Genomic DNA, 16,805 nt, shown 5'->3' on the forward strand with positions numbered 1-16,805 from the left:
TGGACAGTTTGACTAGGTTGGAAAACTATGACCAGGATCAGGTGGGCCCGCTCTTGGATCAGCTTTCTGATGACCTTGTTGATGATGGCCGTTGGTGGAAAGGTGAAAAGGAGACCTTTGGGCCAACTGGTGTCGAGAGCATCAATGGCTTCTGCCGCTGGAGAGTGATATCTTGAGAAGAAGCACGGGAGCTGGTGATTCAGAGGAGAGGCAAAGAGATCCACTAGATGCTCACCCAAATGTGCTGTGATCAAGTAGAAGTCTGGATGGAGACTCTGGATGGAGGACCTTTTCCACCAGGTCCAACGTCCTTCGACTGAACCAGTCGGCTTTATCATTCTCTGTCCCACTTAGGTGTTCCGATGTGATGGACAGCAAGTGAAGCTCCACCCACTGAAAAAGGCGTTCAGTTTCCTCCATCAGTGCTCATGACTTTGTGCCGCCCCGTCGGTTGATGTGAGCTTCCGTGGTGATTTTGTACATTCTGAGGAGCACATGCCATCCCTGAAGAAGATGTTGGAATTCTAACAGGGTAAGTCTTGCTGCCTTGAGTTCCAAGTAGTTTATGTTATTTTTTGTGTCTACCTGTGACCATGAGCCCTGGGCCAGAATGTCCTTCAAACTGGCATCCGTGGTCACTGTGATCTGTTATGGAATGGTTAGTAGTAGGCTGTTGCTCATAGCTGGAGACATCCACCATTTGAAGGACCTGTGTACCTTCTTGGGAAGAGCAACCTGTCTGTGCGTACCTGCCATGATGTCATCTTGATGTGGCAAGAGGAGCCACTGCAGAGGGCAGGAGCGCCACCTGGACCAGGGCATGCATTCCATGCATGCTACCATGGATCCCAACACTTGTGAGAGGAGCATGAGTTTCACAGTCTGGGATTGTAGGAGTGGTTGAAGAGACACAAGTTTGTTCCTCCAATCCTTGGGTAGGGAGACCGAGTCCTGGGCTGTGTTGAATACTGCCCGCAGGTGTTGAAGTGTCTGGACAAGTGTCAGGTGGCTTTTTTCTTTGTTCATTATAAAACTGTGGTCTCTGAGGCACTGAAGTGAGTGGTGAACTGATCTCTTGGCTTGTCAGAGAGAAGGAGCCTGGATGAGGAGGTTGTCAAGGGATGGGTAAATATGCACCCCCTGAAGGCGTAGGTATCCAATCAGTGTGACCACGATTTTCGTGAATACTCTGGGTGCTGATGACAGGCTGAAAGGGAGAGCCCTGTATTGAAAATGTTGCTCATTGTAGACAAAGTGTAGGTGCCTCCTGTATGAGAGGCTGATGGGCACGTGGAGGTACACTTCAGATAGATCCACTGATGCCAGGAAGTTGTGAAGTCGTATGGCCTCCTTGATGGAGTGGAGGGATTCCATCCTGAATTTTTTCTTCATGACAAATTTGTTCAGGCATTTTAGGTCCAAGACCGACAACCAGGATCCATCTTTTTTCAGGACCAGAAATAACAGTGAGTAGACACCAAAACATTCTTCTGCTGAGGGTACCTACTCGATCGCCTGAATCTGAAGATGATGATATATGGCCTTGTTCATCAGTTGATGTTTGGACACTCTGGTGGATCGAGGAGTGACCATGAAGGGAGTCCAGTACGGTGGTCATGAAGTCTATGGCCACCCCACTGGGGAGATTGTAACTGAGGGGGACTATGTCTATCACCCATTGGTCTTGAGTAGTAGACATCCAGGTGAGGGCAAAAGGTGTAGTCTGCCCCTGACCTGACCGGCGTCTTCTGCTCTGTTGGAAGTTAGATGAAGGCCCCCAGAAGACTTGGGACCTGCCTTGGCCTCTGAAATGCTGCCTCCACTGAGGTCGTCCTGTACCTCTGAAACTGGATGTGCAGAATTCCGTCTCTTGGGAAGGGAAGGAGTTTTGGTACTGCCTGAAAGGGCAAAAGGAAGAGGAGGACATTGAAGTCTGTGTAGAGTTGCAAAACCATCTGTGTGAGTCCCTGCACATCGAAGGCTGGCTTTTTTTTTGTCCTTGGTCTCTGGCAGATACCAGTAGAGACTCTCTACTAATATGGGGTCCAGCACTGGACCGAACAGGTCTGATCTGGTAAAGGGAGATGCAGGGGCGTAACAAGGCTGGAGTGGGCCCAGAGACAAAATTTTAAAATGGGCCCCTCGCTGATACACACACACACACACACACACACACACACACACACACACACACACACACTTCACATGTAACTTGCCTCTGGGGGGCCCCTCAAGGCGTGGGGGCCCCCAGGCAGCCGCCTCCCCTTGCCTAATAGTAGTTACGCCCCTGGGGAGATGCCATGAGCACTGTCTTGGACTTGGGTTCTACTTGCCACAATCTTAGCCAGAAAGATTTGCACAAAGCCACCCTGGCTGCCTGAAGGCCTGCTGCAGGCAGTCCAGGCTAGAATCCACCATTAGGGCTGCTGCCTTGGCTAGCTTATTAATGCCTTGGTGAAGCTTGACATTTTCAGGAGGGACCATGGCTATGAGCTCCTTGGCCCATAAGACTGAAGCCTGGGCAAAGACAGAGTTGGTAGTGACGGCTTTAATTACTGTTGCTGATGCCTCGTGCACCTTCTTAAAGTAGAAATCACACTTCCTGTCCTCAGGAGGTCTTAACTGATTGTGCCCTTCAGTAGTTAGAATCACCATCTGTGTGACCAGGGCATCAATGCGGGGTACTAACAGGAGCGAAGTTACATCCTGGGGCAGGGAATAGTGTTTTCTGGGATAGCTGCCTACTGGCCTAGAGGAGGTTGGTTGCTGCCATTCTGCCAGCATGACCTTATGAAAGCTGCTGAGGAAGGGGACCATGGGAGATGGGGAGTCAGGAACAGGGAATACATTTTGATCCAGACTGGTAGTCTCTTGTACTGATTCTGCCAGGGCCACATCATTGACAGCTCTTTTAGCTTTTGCTAATAGGATATCAAAATCAGAGGATGGAAAAAAGGTGAGCAGATAGTGTAGATCTCCCCCCCACCCCCTATCTCCCCCCCACCCCCGATATTTCCCCTTCTTCTTTGACAGATCCATCTGGAGGGCAGGGTGAATCAGAGTTGTACTTGGGTTCGGATGTTAGCTCGATAGGCACGTGGTCTCTAGGCTTGGCGGGGGGGGGGCACTATAGGTAGGCTAGGTCGGGTTAGGGGGGGAAATGGTGCAGGGGGTATAAGTTGGGTGCGCAAGGATTGGATGTAAAAGGGCGGGGATATTTGGGAGGGGAGGGGAGGGGAGGGGAGGGGAATCAGAAGAGGAATAATGATGTGTTTTCCTTTTACATTTGGTGCTTAAACTTATTGTAGGAAAAGGCCGCGCTGAGATAATGGAATAGTCTCCGTGGACTAGAGTCAAGAGAGGAAGACGGCAATAGTTTTCTGGATAGTCTGGATCTCATGGGTACAGTGGATGCCCCTGGGTGCCCCTGAGTCTTGAGGTGGTATCGCAGGTGGCAAGTTTAAGGCACTGTGCAAGGCTGAGCCACCTTGCCCCATAAGTAGTCTTAGCCAATCGGCTACATCAAGTGACACAGTCAATACCAGCCCTGGAACAAGGTCTGCGGGGTTACTTATTGGGATCTGTGGTTCACCGCTCAGGCCTGCTAGTGGAGCATCCAGTGGCATTCCTGGAAAAGCCTCCTTAGGTAGAGCTGAGTTTTGGTCACTGGGAGTAGGGGTGTGCATGGTCCGGAGTCCCCCCCGTCCGGCACGGGGGGGACTGTTACTTTAAGCAGGGGGGTGGTAGTACTTCCCCCCCCCCCGCTGCTCTTCCCCCTCCGGCGCTGTTCCTTTGAAAAATCTTCTTGGGGCGGCAGAGTTCCTCCCCGCCGCCCCTGCCCCTGTCGTTGTTGCTTAAGGTGCAAAAGAGACGAGCGCTAGCAGTGCTCATGTGCCCTGTGCGGCGCGCGCGCTCGTCTCTGATGCTGCCGCGCGCACGGCATACGTCACGTGATGTATGCGGTGTGCGCGGCAGCGTCAGAGACGAGAGAGCGCGCCGCGCAGGGTGCATGCGCACCGCTAGCGCTCATCTCTTTTGCACCTTAAGCAACAACGACGGGGGCAGGGGCGGCGGGGAGGAACTCTGCCGCCCCAAGATTTTTCAAAGGAACAGCGCCGGAGGGGGAAGAGCGGCGGGGGTGGGGGTGGGGTAAGTACTACCACCACCACCCCCGCTTAAAGTAACACTCCCCCGCCCATCCGAACCTCCGGACCGGTCCGGAGGTCATTCCAATGGCGCCGAACCAAAACCATGCACACTACTAAATGGCAGGCTAATTTGGCTTGTCCAACACAGTTGGAGTTGGGGCCAAGCCATGCTTCTCATGAGTGTTGGATTTTGGTGGGGGGACAGTATGGACCAGCCGGTTCCCCCAGCACCAATCGCCCCAGAGGTGATGTTACTGAATGCCAGGGAATTGCCTGCAGGGACGTGGCCATCTGCCCGCTTTTTGCCATTCTGAGCTGTGCCGCTTTTTTGGTGCAGTTTGGTGCACCTGCATAAATCTTTAATGATAAGACACTTGCTAAGTCGCAGGAAAGCAGGCGATCTTTTTTTTCCTGGCGGCTGAGTGTCCTCCTTAAAGTGCTTGGATTTTGTGGAGGCTTTTTGTGGACTCATAGCTGCTTCGTGCATCCCTGCCACCTCTGTGAGGGGAGGGGGACCGAGGAGAGCGATTTTGCTCTAGCGGGCTGCCGGGAGTGGACTTTGTAGTCATGGTGGGACCTTCAGAAAGGGAACCCTCCAAGAGATCTTGGGCCTGTGCTCTTTCCATGAGCAGAGGAAAGGGAAACCGAAAGTAAAAGACCCAAACAAAAGGCTATGCTGAATTGGTCAAACTGGAAAAGAAAAGAAAAGAACTGAGGGATTTTTTTCAATTGAAATTTGGCTTAGGTCACTCCCTTCCCACCCTGGCACAATCTAAGGGGAACAGGGTGGGGGGAGATAGGAGCAGAAGAAAAGAAAATACAAGACCTGAAGTTCTAAATTTGCAAGAGCTCTCTCCATAGGCTGCGTTCCAAGTGAAGAAAGGACTGGGACGGGGTCTAGGCACCTCCTGGCGGCAGGAAGTTAAAACTACAATGATGTCAGTCCTGTCTTCCAAGCATGCTCCATACTTAATCTGTAAGGATGAGCTCCAGCACCGGGGGAGGGGAGGGAGCAGAAATTGCATTCCTTCCCTCCAAATGAAGCAGAGGTTGCATTCCTCTCCTCCAAATACAAAAAAGCCAAGAAAGTTCAGACTTACCAATAGCCAGCCAGCCTACCTGCTCCCTAACCTTCTTCTACTCAGAAGATTGGATTCTTCTGAATAGTTAAAAGAAAAAGACTTCTTCACCCTCTTGGCACTCTGATTGGCTGCCTGAGGTCTGCCCCTGCTATACATATATTAAGTTTGTGAAACAACGTCTGCCCTGATTAATATGATTTAATGGAAATATTTTCTTTTTTCTCAAAGAGGTGAATGACCTTCCATTTTGGAATTTGGGTCCAAAATATTCATTTTTTACATAATCAAGACATCACAATGTTGGATTTTTTGCCCTTTAACTGCCACTTTCAAGTGGAGAATATTAATGCACTTTCCTTTCTTTTGTAACCAGAAATACTTCCATTTTTAAAGAATCTCTAGATATCATACTTCACTGTAAGGAATATTCAGAAGGGCTGTTCACTACAAAACTACATAAAATATTTTAAATATGAAAAAGTTTAAAATATGAAAAGACTTAGAGAAATCTGAAATACAAAAAGCCATAGATCGAAAGGAAAAAAAAGAGACTTGTTTACATAACTGAAGGTTAATGGACTGGTAAGCAGTAAAATAGAGAAAAAATGTACTAGGGAGTAGGCTATATAAGGCAGATGATTGCATTTATGTCTGGCCCATTAGCTTTAATTCTTTTTCAAGCTCCAAAAAGTGTAAGGTTGATCCCATGTTTGCAGCTTAAAAGCATAAGCATAAATTGGAACATGCCATTGTGTCTGTATAAGGTGCATTCACACCAAACAGAAGCTTTTAAAGGCATGACCTAAATCTTGTTAAAGACATGACGTGGCCTGACATGACCAGACTGAGCAAAGTGAAGAGAAGTGTAATCAGAATCGAAGAAGCATAGGAGAAAATAACCTGAGTCATTGTGGTCTAAATATTCATATGGCACAAACTGAAATGCAGTGAGTTTACAATCATGAGCTTAGAGGATCACATATTTAATTAGAATATGAGGAAATGCAAGATCTGCAAATGCTAGATCCTCTACAAAAGTAATAAAGATCTTGTAGATTTCTGCAAAAATATTTTAACCAAATTTTAACCAAATCCCACCCCACAAAAAATCCCATCTTTATCTATGGAGCACCCTGTTTCTCTATTAGGTGTTCAAAGGCACCAGACATGCTAGTCCATCTGTTATTAATTAGTTTCCCAAGAGTGTTTCCAATATTCATCTGTTATATCCATAAGCCCTCAGCCAGAAAACTCATTTGCATTAATGAAAAGGGAGTATAAAGTGGAATTTGTTCTGCATAGTCTTTTGTAATTGATTGAATGTGTGACAGCATTATTCAAAGCCCAGTCAGAGAAGAAATATCTGCAAGTGATTCATCTGACACTTACATGTTAACAGCTCCTTACAGTCTGAGCATAGCAAGCACATTCTCAGGTTTTCCCCAGATGATTAAAAAGTTGATTCCTACAGGCAGATGTTCATGACAGAGTCTTTGTAGTCACCACTCCTCTATTATGGAACACTTTAAGGTCGTTCACAAAACCGCCAAGGCTGGGGCGGGGGGGGGGAGGGAGGATCCTACCTACCTTCCCCACATGATATGTTCCTCTTTGGGGCACTGCCACCCACATGACCAGTGTGGCAGCAGTGGCCCGACGTGGCATTCTGAGGAGGAAGTCCTTCCATGTCCCACAATGCACCATGTAGACAGTAGAGAGGCAGCCTGTTGCAATGCAGCAGGGCTTCTCACCCTGGCCACACTGTAGTTGGGGCTCTATGGCCATCACTCCCATTTTCAGAGCCCTGAAATGTGACCAACAGGTGAGGTAGGGCAAACTCATTTTCTGTCCAACTCACTTTTTGCCCAGGTAGTGGATCTGGGCTGCCTCCTGGACTCCCAAGATGGCATGGACTGCTTGGGTAGGAGAGATTTTACCCAAGCAGCCCATGTCATGTGAACGACCTTTCTTTCTGTTAACCCATATTGTAACCTTTGCATTCATATATCTATATAGATATCTTTGTTAACCAGGCAAACATCCTGACTAAGCACTTGCAGACAGATGTCTCACTAGTCCAAAGCTGTAGCGCTAGCTACTTGTGCTATGTCTGGAGCTTGTGTTCCAGATTAGTGTGTTGTGCTACTCCAAGCATGCTTGCACACAAGTGTGCAACCATGAGACTTCTCGTTTGTTTTAAATGGCACTTTTGAGCAATTGTGCAGATCCTGGGGTTTTTTTTAGCACAACTATGCAGTCTTCTTGTGCTAGCATAACTTTGCTCATTACGCAAGTGCTTTGTCAGTCAGGCTGTCAACCAGTGCTTGTATTTATAGTTTGAAGTGTTCCCTTCCATTTTTGTTTTGGTTTTTTATTGATTTATACTCTTTTTTTGTTACATTATTGGTATTTGTTGTTAGGTTCCTTAAACTTTTTTTTTTAAAGAAAGATGGGATATAAATTCTTTTTTTAATTATTAAGTAAATAAATAAATACCTTCACTATTTATACAGTATATCATTCTGAGGCTGAATGACCACTCCAGCACTGATCAGCAAGGATTCTGTTTTACATAAAGGTTCTTGAAATTGAAGGTTGGTGAATGAAGAAAAGGAAGGGGAAGCCTTACTGGTTTTTAATTTCTTTCTTTTCTTTTTATTAGATGAACAGTCTAGTGCTGTATTACTACAACAGTCACCAGATTCACACATTTTAAGAAGAAAGAAAGAAAGAAAGAAAGAAAGAAAGAAAGAAAGAAAGAAAGAAAGAAAGAAAGAAAGAGACACACACACACACAAAACACAAGTTCACAAAATTGTGTCATCATCAAAGAGATTGTTTGCATAGCAAAAAGGTTGTTTTGCTATCCCTAGCAACAATTGTAAGGTGATAATACCCATGACAACGATGCAACTTCATGCTACATAATGATCCTGACAGCAAGGGATATAATAGCTTGAGGCTACAATCCTAAGCATATTTACTGAGGAGTAAGTCACATCAAGGAGAGCCACCTAATGGCGCAATGGGGAAATGACTTGCCTAGCAAGCATGAGGTTGCTGGTTCGAATCCCCGCTTGTATGTTTCCCATACTATGTTTCCCAGACTATGTTTCCCAGACTATGGGAAACACCTATATCGGGCAGCAGCAATATAGGAAGATGCTGAAAGGCATTATCTCATACTGCATGGGAGATGGCAAAGGTCAACCCCTCCTGTATTCTACCAAAGAAAACCACAGGGCTCTGTGGTCGCCAGGAGTCAACACCGACTCGAGGGCACTCTTTATCTTTATCATGTCTCCCATCAGTCTTTTTTCCAAACTAAAAAACACCAGGTGTTGTAGCCTTGCCTCATAAGGAAGATGCTCCGGGGTTGAAAATTAATGACCGCACATTTTGCTCCATAACTCCACTTCTACAAGGGCTAGAGCTTAGCTTTTGTTTAAAAAAAAATGAAAGCTGGGGATCTGTGTTAGGGTTAGGATATGGCAACTTTTAATCCCCACTGTTTCCTATGGTGGAAATGTTCAAAATAAGTAAAAACTAAAAAAAAAAACCATTAAAAATCAAGCGTGTGTCCCACTGCCTTGAAATTTGGATGGTAGGTGGCACCCATGGAGACCTACCAACCATGCAAATCTGGTGCCCCTAGGACCTTGTTAAGTGGTCCAAATCAGTCCAAATCAGAATCAAATTGAAGCAAATACAAATTGAATCTGGGGTGATTGCGGGGGGTAGATTTGGACACAAAATAAATCAGGGGTGATTTGTTTTGGGCACAAACCAAATTTTAAAAATCGATTTGTGCACATCCCTCCTAGCCATAGCTTACAATGAAACCACAAAAGCAGTTTTGGATGTGCTGAATAAGCACAGCCGGCCCAGTGCTCCAGTCAATTCCATATCAGCCTAGAGGCATTTGTTTGTTCTGAAGGTAGATGGGTCACACTTGGAAATGTATGCAGGCAAAGGTCTGTTATACAGTTAATGCCTATTAGCAGGAAGAAGATATAGCCAGAGACCACTAATATTAAAGATGTTTGATGTGCAGCATATACATTTAATGTAACAGATATGGCTCAGGTTTGCATTACTTCTTTTAAGGTCGTCTCATCCTTCTTGAAATAGCAGCATTCAAAATAAGACCAGATCATAAGTACAAATCACACAAAAAGCAAACACTTTAAGAGACTGGGCCCAATCCATCCAAAGTCAAGCATTTAAAATACCCTGAGTTCTATGGAAGACTTGAAGCCCAATACAACATGTGTTTACTTAGAAATAAGCTTCTTTTGCACCCAGTGGGACTAACTTCCAAGTAAATATTGATAAGTTTGAGCGGTTAAGCACTTACTTAAATCACTCCCATTGAAATCCAATAGTGCTAGAAGTGTCTAACTTGGAAGAATTAGGCCTAGTATATTGTTGGGAAACCAAAGGGCATCAGGCTCCACGAGGATCAGGCGGCTCCTGTGCCGTGGAGGAGACCAACAGCCACGCCAGTGAGCTCTGATCCCATGGGCCGCCCTGCCCAATCCAATGAAGACTGGCCCTGCAAGGAATTTGCAGGCAAAACACAGCTGGATGGCATCCTCTTATGAGACTTCGGAGAGGACCCGAGGGATCTCATGGAGGCCAGGTGAGATCTCGGGGCCTTCTGAGATCTCACAAGAACTGCACCACCTGTCAGGAGATACTTAATGAACAGACTGCTGATAACAAGGGGCCAGAAGCCAACCCAAGCTTAATCTGGCAACAGCTCTGTGACTCAGCTTGAAGTGGCACCGTTGATCCTGAGGTCTTGTGAAGTAACAAAGACCAAAGAGAGGACTCAGGACCAGGCCTCTAGACAGTAATCTGAGCAAAAGCTATACCCTGACCAGTGGCAAAAGCTATACCCTGACCGGTGGCAGACAGCGGTACCCTGAAGGGACCCCCCACACACACACACACAGAGTAAAGTTGTGCTGTCGAGTCGGTGACCACAGATCCCTGTGGTTGACTTTGGTAGAATACAGGAGCGGTTTGCCATTGCCATCTCCCGCACAGTGTGAGATGATGCCTTTCAGCATCTTCCTATATCGCTGCTGCTTGATACAGGTGTTTCCTATAGTCTGGGAAACATACCGGTGGGGATTCGAACTGGCAACCTCTTGCTCCCTAGGCAAGTTACTTCCCTGCTGCGCCATTAGGTGGCTTTCTTTCTTTCTTTCTTATTATTTAACAGATTTTTGATCACCCTTAAAAATATGGAGCTGAGTTCAAGCCAAGCAACTTTTGAATTGATGGATTTCAGCATCTTTAAAAAGAAGTTGAGTGACTTGAAAAATAAGTTTCTTTACTGAAAGAAGCTGAGACCACTCCTCGCCCTTTTTATATTATTTATTATTTATGTATTTTAAAATTATTGTATACCTCCTCCTCCAAAGACTCTAGGCAGTGAACAATAACCCTAACAACAATTCTTTAAAAAAATTAAAGGGCAAAAAAGGTAGGTCTTAAGAAGGGTATTAAAAGCCACCAAGGAGGTGCCCAAACAAATTGTGTGTGTGTGGGGGGGGGATGTTCCAAAGAAGAGAGGTGGCCACAGAGAAAGCCCTCCTACAGGCCCAGGCACCAGGCGCTACACCAGGGCCCAGAAGAAGCACAAGCTTCTATATTAAGCTTTGTCATTCAAAGATGCAAGCATTTCTTTTTTCGCATGTTTGCGATTAAGCTTTTATTAATCATGCTTGCCAGACATAGCTATCATAATAAAGTGCACACGCTGCAGCAAATCCATGCCTGCAGAGCATTCAAGTCTAACTACTACATTTACCATTGTTCACAATGTTACTGTTCCTTTGGTATCAGTGATCCACTGATCCAAAGGGTCTTCTTATTGAAGTAAATATAATTGAGTCTTTTATGGAGTCCTTTATCTTTATCAAGATCCTTGATAGTCAGAAGTTGTGTAAGACTTAAGCATAATCTGTCACAAGATTTAAGTGTCCCAGTTATTACACTTTAATGAGGTGTTGCATTTTGACATAAATGATGAAATGCTACACGAGAAGCACTGTAGCGAAATACTAAATAGGCTTCTCCATTCTACAATGCTTTTGCACTCACTGGATGTCAAGCAATATTCACTTTGGTTAGTTCTGCAACACTCATCGTACTTGGATTGATTTTAATATGCTACGAAGAGAGAAGACGTGATGACTTTATTGAGCCAACAATAGCAAGTGACAAATTTTCAGCCCCAAGGAATGCTCAGTATGCTTTCACATTATCTCCAATCGAAGCTTGTTTATGAAAAAATATATCAAACTTGCTGGGCCGGGCACAGAGCATCTGTGCCTCTTGTTTCCCCTGCCTGCCCACTGCTATTTCTTTCCCCACCCACCACCCACCCCTGCCACTGCCGTTTTGTTTCCTGCCTCACTTGCCTGCGCCGCCACTTCTCTCTCCCCCTGCTGGCAGCTTGCTCGTGAACTCTCGCAAGAGCTGCCACACATGGGATTAGCGACGGATAGATCTTAGAGAAATAGAGAGAGAAATAATGTACAGGTGGCCCTCATTATTCGTGGAGGTTCCATTCTCGCCTATAGGCAAGAATACGGAAACTGTGAATAACAATACCTTACCACATGGGAATCTAGGCATTCGCTTCCTAACACAAAAAGGGCCCCCCAAAAGCAAGGGAGGCAGAAGTCTCCAGCTCTTCAGCAATGCCCCCCAAACAGTTAAATTTTCACCAGTTTCTTAAAAGAGCCATAAAATGCCTTTCCACTGTAAAATGACAGCCAGAAATGACACTGGAAATAATTCCCGGGTCATTTCCGGCCACTCAAAACCACGGATAGGCAAATTCCTATTTTTCTGCCAGCAGATAAAGAAATTGGGTCTCTAAGACCCAACCCCGGATACACAAAACCACGATCCACGTGTCTGCAGATAATGAGGACCACTTGTACTACAGCTGCTATTTTCAAATACAAACTGGTCAGTATCCTGACTAATAGAACACTGCTGCAACAGGAAAAGCACCACTGTAGCACCAGTGCATCTGAAGAGTTCCAGGCTACTGCTGCACTGAGCACCATGCATGCAGTGACATGCACATGGAGGGGGGATATAAGCATCTTCCTCTCCCTCTGGAAGCTCTCTCTGTCACCCCAAAATATGTCCTTGTGGGTTGTGCAACTCTCAGGGACATATTTTTAGGTGGCACAAAACACTTACTGGGAAAGGAGAGGCTGTTGAAATTTGCCCCCACCACTGAGCCATCAATGGAACTGAGTTAGTTGAACTTTTCAGAAGCACCAGCACTTCTCCCGTTGCAGTGGAGCTTTATTAGTCAGGACATCAGCCATTCAGATGGTTCACAACATGCCAAATTGGAGTTTGCAAAGACAAACTCTGGTTTGTCATGAAGTCTGAACTAAAACTATTCAACAAACAATGGTCTGACAGTTGTTACCAAACCAGGTTCTCAACCCCTGATTTAAAGTAGATTTGCAAATCACAGTTTAGGCAAACTGATCTGTTTCTTGCCACAGAACCAACAAACCATGGGCTAGAAGGCCTCAGAGAGCTCCTAAGAATTCTCATGTAAGGCAGGAGAAGAGGGAAACTGCACAAACCATGGTTTGCAATCTATCCTACAGTTACTGCATGCAACTGCTGGATGCTGTGTCTCAACCAACCCACTGTTGAATGCTCTCAATGTGACCAAATGTTCATATGCTCCAGAGAGAGGTCTGTAGAGTCAGTATCCTACAAAGTTCCCCCTGGAACACCTGGTCACATCCCAAAGAGAAAGTGCTTTAGATCTGTAGTACTTTTTGTAATACTGGCTTATTTGCAGGTTATGTTTGGAGGAGCAAGGCAAGCACACAGACAGGACTGGTCCAAAAGCAGCTTCAGTCTCTGCAAAGCCACAATGAGTGCACTCTTCGTGCTAACAAGTGTCAAAGCTAAATATCATAAGCTTAAACCTGTCTCCCCATCCCACACCCAGCTTGACACATGCTCTCTCCGTGGCAGAACCCTGGTCTCAGAAGTCAAGTCATGTTTATTTACGGTCGCTTGGCAGATAAGGATGACTTGCATTCTAGACATTTGGAAGACCTCGATGGTTCCTTCAAAGGAGCCATCAGTGGTGACTGTGGATGATCGCCTCACTAAGCCTACTAAAAGAGCATTTGGGCAACCCTTTTCTGATCACATGGTGAGACTGGAGCAGGCCATGGGCTTTCAGGCTTCCTTCCAGCCCATCCCTGTACAAAGAAGGCAATATTCTAAAGTGGAGGTTCTGTGTTATTTCAAGTATGTCTTGGACTTAAATGTATTATTCACAAGGGGAAGAGGGGATTGGAGCTTGTTTTTTCCTAAATGCAAATTCCTGGATACAATCCAATAAAAGGGTAGAAGAACCATCCCTCCGCCCCCGCCCCAACAATTGTGTATGCAGGAGGAGCTGGTTCAAGAGGTTTTTCTACCCATGGGCTGCAATGTAATGCAGAATAAATGTTCCTAAACCAATCAGAAGACAGATAAGGAAGACAGGGAGCTGCCTTATCGGACCACACACTGACAGGCAGCGGCTTCTCCAAGGTTCCAGGCAGCAGTATCTCCCAGCCCTACCTAGAGATGCCAAGAATTGAACTTGGGATCTTCTGCATGAAAAAGCAGATGTCCTCCCACTAAGCTACTGATATCAGTTAACACATAATTCTGCACCAGACTGTGGTGCAGCAAATGGGCAGGCAAGAGTGAACACACAAGCCCAAGATCTACTCCTGTCCTCACTGTGCATAGAGGTGAGACTGCAAAAAGCACAGCCAGAGCAGCAATTAACAGAACAGCTTTAAGAAAACAGCTAGGTGAGAGATCAGGCAGCATGAAAAGGCAGAACTGCAACTCAGGGTTTTTTCTGCTTTGACGCTTGCCTCTGTCATGAACCTGGCCTTAGCAAGCCAGTCCCTCTCAGCTTACAGTGCTTACCTTACAGGGTTGTTGTAAGGTCAATGCATAGGAAATGCTTTGCACGCTAACAAAAAAAAACGCACTATACAAGTTTTAAGCATTATGATTATGAATATTGCTAAGCAAGGCTCGGACTGTTCAGTAGACAGATGGGAGACAGACTGGGTGCTACTATGCTGTTAATTTTTTAAGACTAGGTGTAAATGTAATATAGAAACTCAAGGGAGTTTTTAAAAAAGATATCCACATATTTATTACAATTGTATATAACTGGTGCAAGTCTGAGTAAATATGCTTGGACCTGCTCTGCACAACTGCTGTCTTAATGCCATCAGTACTCTCTTATTTATCTTTATTTATTTATTTATTTATTTATTTATTTATCGATCATATTTATACACTGCCTGATATGTGTTTCTCTAGGCGGTGTACACAATTTAGAACACAACAAATATAAAACAGAGTAAAAACAATTAAAACAATCTCATAGAACAATTAAAAACAATTTCACTGAATAAAAACAGTTATGCAGTTTAAAATTAATTTTAATTAAAAGCTTGAGAAAACAGGTGTGTCTTGAAGGCCTTCCAAATCAAGTGTACAGTTTGAGGACTGCATGATATTGAGGACACCTAGATATCTGTGAGCAAAGGAAAAGAAAAAACAGAAAGCTTTGCCCTGTAATTAGCTTCATAAAAATCAATAACCACCTTCAGTTTATCTGCAGAAACAAACAAATCTTGAAGCTAAAACTGAATTCTAGAATTATTGCTTGCCATATATTTTATTGCAGTAAAAGAAGCAATTATTAAAGTTGTCATTTCCATAGTCCAAGCCCAATTTATAATACTATTTAGTTTCACTCAAGATGTAATGAAGCTAATAAAAACTACAAACCAGATTAATATAGTGTGTTTTACCCCAAAGCACAGATCTTACATTTATAGCAATAACACTCCAGATGCCTTGAGACAAATTATAGTGCACAGCACAGAGAACCCAGAAACAACTGGGATGTGTCCCTCTTTCAAATCTGTTTGGGTTTTCTGTCAACAAGGGGAAAATATATATAAGATACAGATGCAACATATCCAACTGGAACATAGGAAGCTGCCTTATACTGAGTCAGATCATTGGCAGTCTCTCCTAGTCCTACCTAGAGATGCCAGGAATTGAACCTGGGACCGTCTCCATGGAAGCAAATGCTCTACCACCAAGCCACAGCCTCAGGGGAATATTCTACAGCTGACAGTGCTCACATGCAGTCACTCATCCAAATGCAAACCAGGGTGGACCCTGCTGAGCAAAGGGGACAATTCATGCTTGCTACCGCAAGACCAGCTCTCTTCCCCTGACCAGGGGATCCAAATAACTCTCAAGAGGGTTACACACCCCAGATCTTTCCCAGGGAGTAACTCTGAGATGGCATTAAGGGGTGGTGGGCAAATTCCCTCTGTTATTAACAACAATGACCCTTCTTTTCATCTCTTTGTACTCCTCCAGCTCAGGGAGGGGCAAGTTAGGAACATAGGAAACTGCCATATACCGAGTCAGACCATTGGTCTATCTAGCTCTGTATTGTCTTCACAGACTGGCAGGGGCTTCTCCAAGGTTGCAGGCAAGAATCTCTCTCAGCCCTATCTTGGAGAGGTCAAGGAGGGAACTTGAAACCTTCTGCTCTTCCCAGAGTGGCTTCGTCCCCTGAGGGGACTATCTTGCAGTGCTCACACATCAAGTCTCCCATTCAGATGCAACCAGGGCAGACCCTGCTTAGCTATGGGGACAAGTCATGCTTGCTACCACAAGACCAGCTCTCCTCTCCTAAGTTGCGAGCACAGGGGTTATTGCTACTAGTCACCCCACCCTGAGATGTGGAAATGTAGAAGGAACTCCACAAGCAGGACTTCCTGAGGGGGAGAGGTAGCTCCACTTCTGCCACTGATGAGGGAACAGAGGGGAAAGGAGACAACTGGGAATGCTCCACTGGTCTGAAGGTATTGTGTGTTGAGCCAAAAGTGGTGGAAGCTCCTTCTCCCCCTCCTTCTGGGGGAGGCAGAGGTACACATCAGTACTGAACTGCAGGTCTTCTTGATGCTGTTGTTTTTGTGATCATAACCAAATATAGCGTTTGCTATAGTAAAAGCTAATATGAACATTCTTACCTCCACAGTGGAAAAACTGTACACAGATTTCCAAATCTTTCCACATAGTACAAAACGCATTAATTCTCAGATGCCAGCTCACCATGGCAGCTGGAAATTTAAGCATGGCACCTGAGCCAAGCAATGGACATTTGAGACCAGGAGAGGAGGCAGCAAGCAAGGCAGGGCAAGTTGCTCCCTCCTCCTGGTCGCATCACTCTGTCATCTTCCTGAGCAACATGGAAACAACCAGGAGGAAGAGAGAGCAACCTGTTCCCACTTACTTGCTCACTGCTTCTCCTGGTTGCATTCGTCCATCACTGGCCTGATGACAGGACATGACCAGAAAGAGTAGTAAACAAGCAAGGTGGGGAGTTCATGAAGATGTTGCTGGGGGCAAGTGGCAAGTCCACCCCGCACATGGAGCAGAGGGCACTCTGGCACCTAAATTTTTGTGC

The 16,805-nt window shown here is 45.5% G+C and overlaps 1 protein-coding gene across 3 annotated transcripts in view; it reads right to left on the reverse strand.

Moving 5' to 3' along the window:
• The window catches only part of KCNS3 (potassium voltage-gated channel modifier subfamily S member 3), an 82,830-nt gene that overhangs the window by 56,262 nt on the left and 9,763 nt on the right, over window positions 1-16,805 (reverse strand). The window contains exon 1 of one of the 3 annotated variants that reach the window (XM_053286991.1): window positions 6,818-6,908. The exons of 1 other annotated variant lie outside the window; for it this stretch is intronic. The gene's annotated coding sequence lies outside the window, so the exon portion shown is untranslated. Of the gene's footprint in view, window positions 1-6,619; window positions 6,782-6,817; window positions 6,909-16,805 lie in introns of those variants that run through there. One more of the 3 variants, XM_053286987.1, reaches the window with a different exon arrangement.

Source organism: Hemicordylus capensis, chromosome 1 (assembly GCF_027244095.1).
Source record: "Hemicordylus capensis ecotype Gifberg chromosome 1, rHemCap1.1.pri, whole genome shotgun sequence".
NCBI lineage: Eukaryota > Metazoa > Chordata > Lepidosauria > Squamata > Cordylidae > Hemicordylus > Hemicordylus capensis.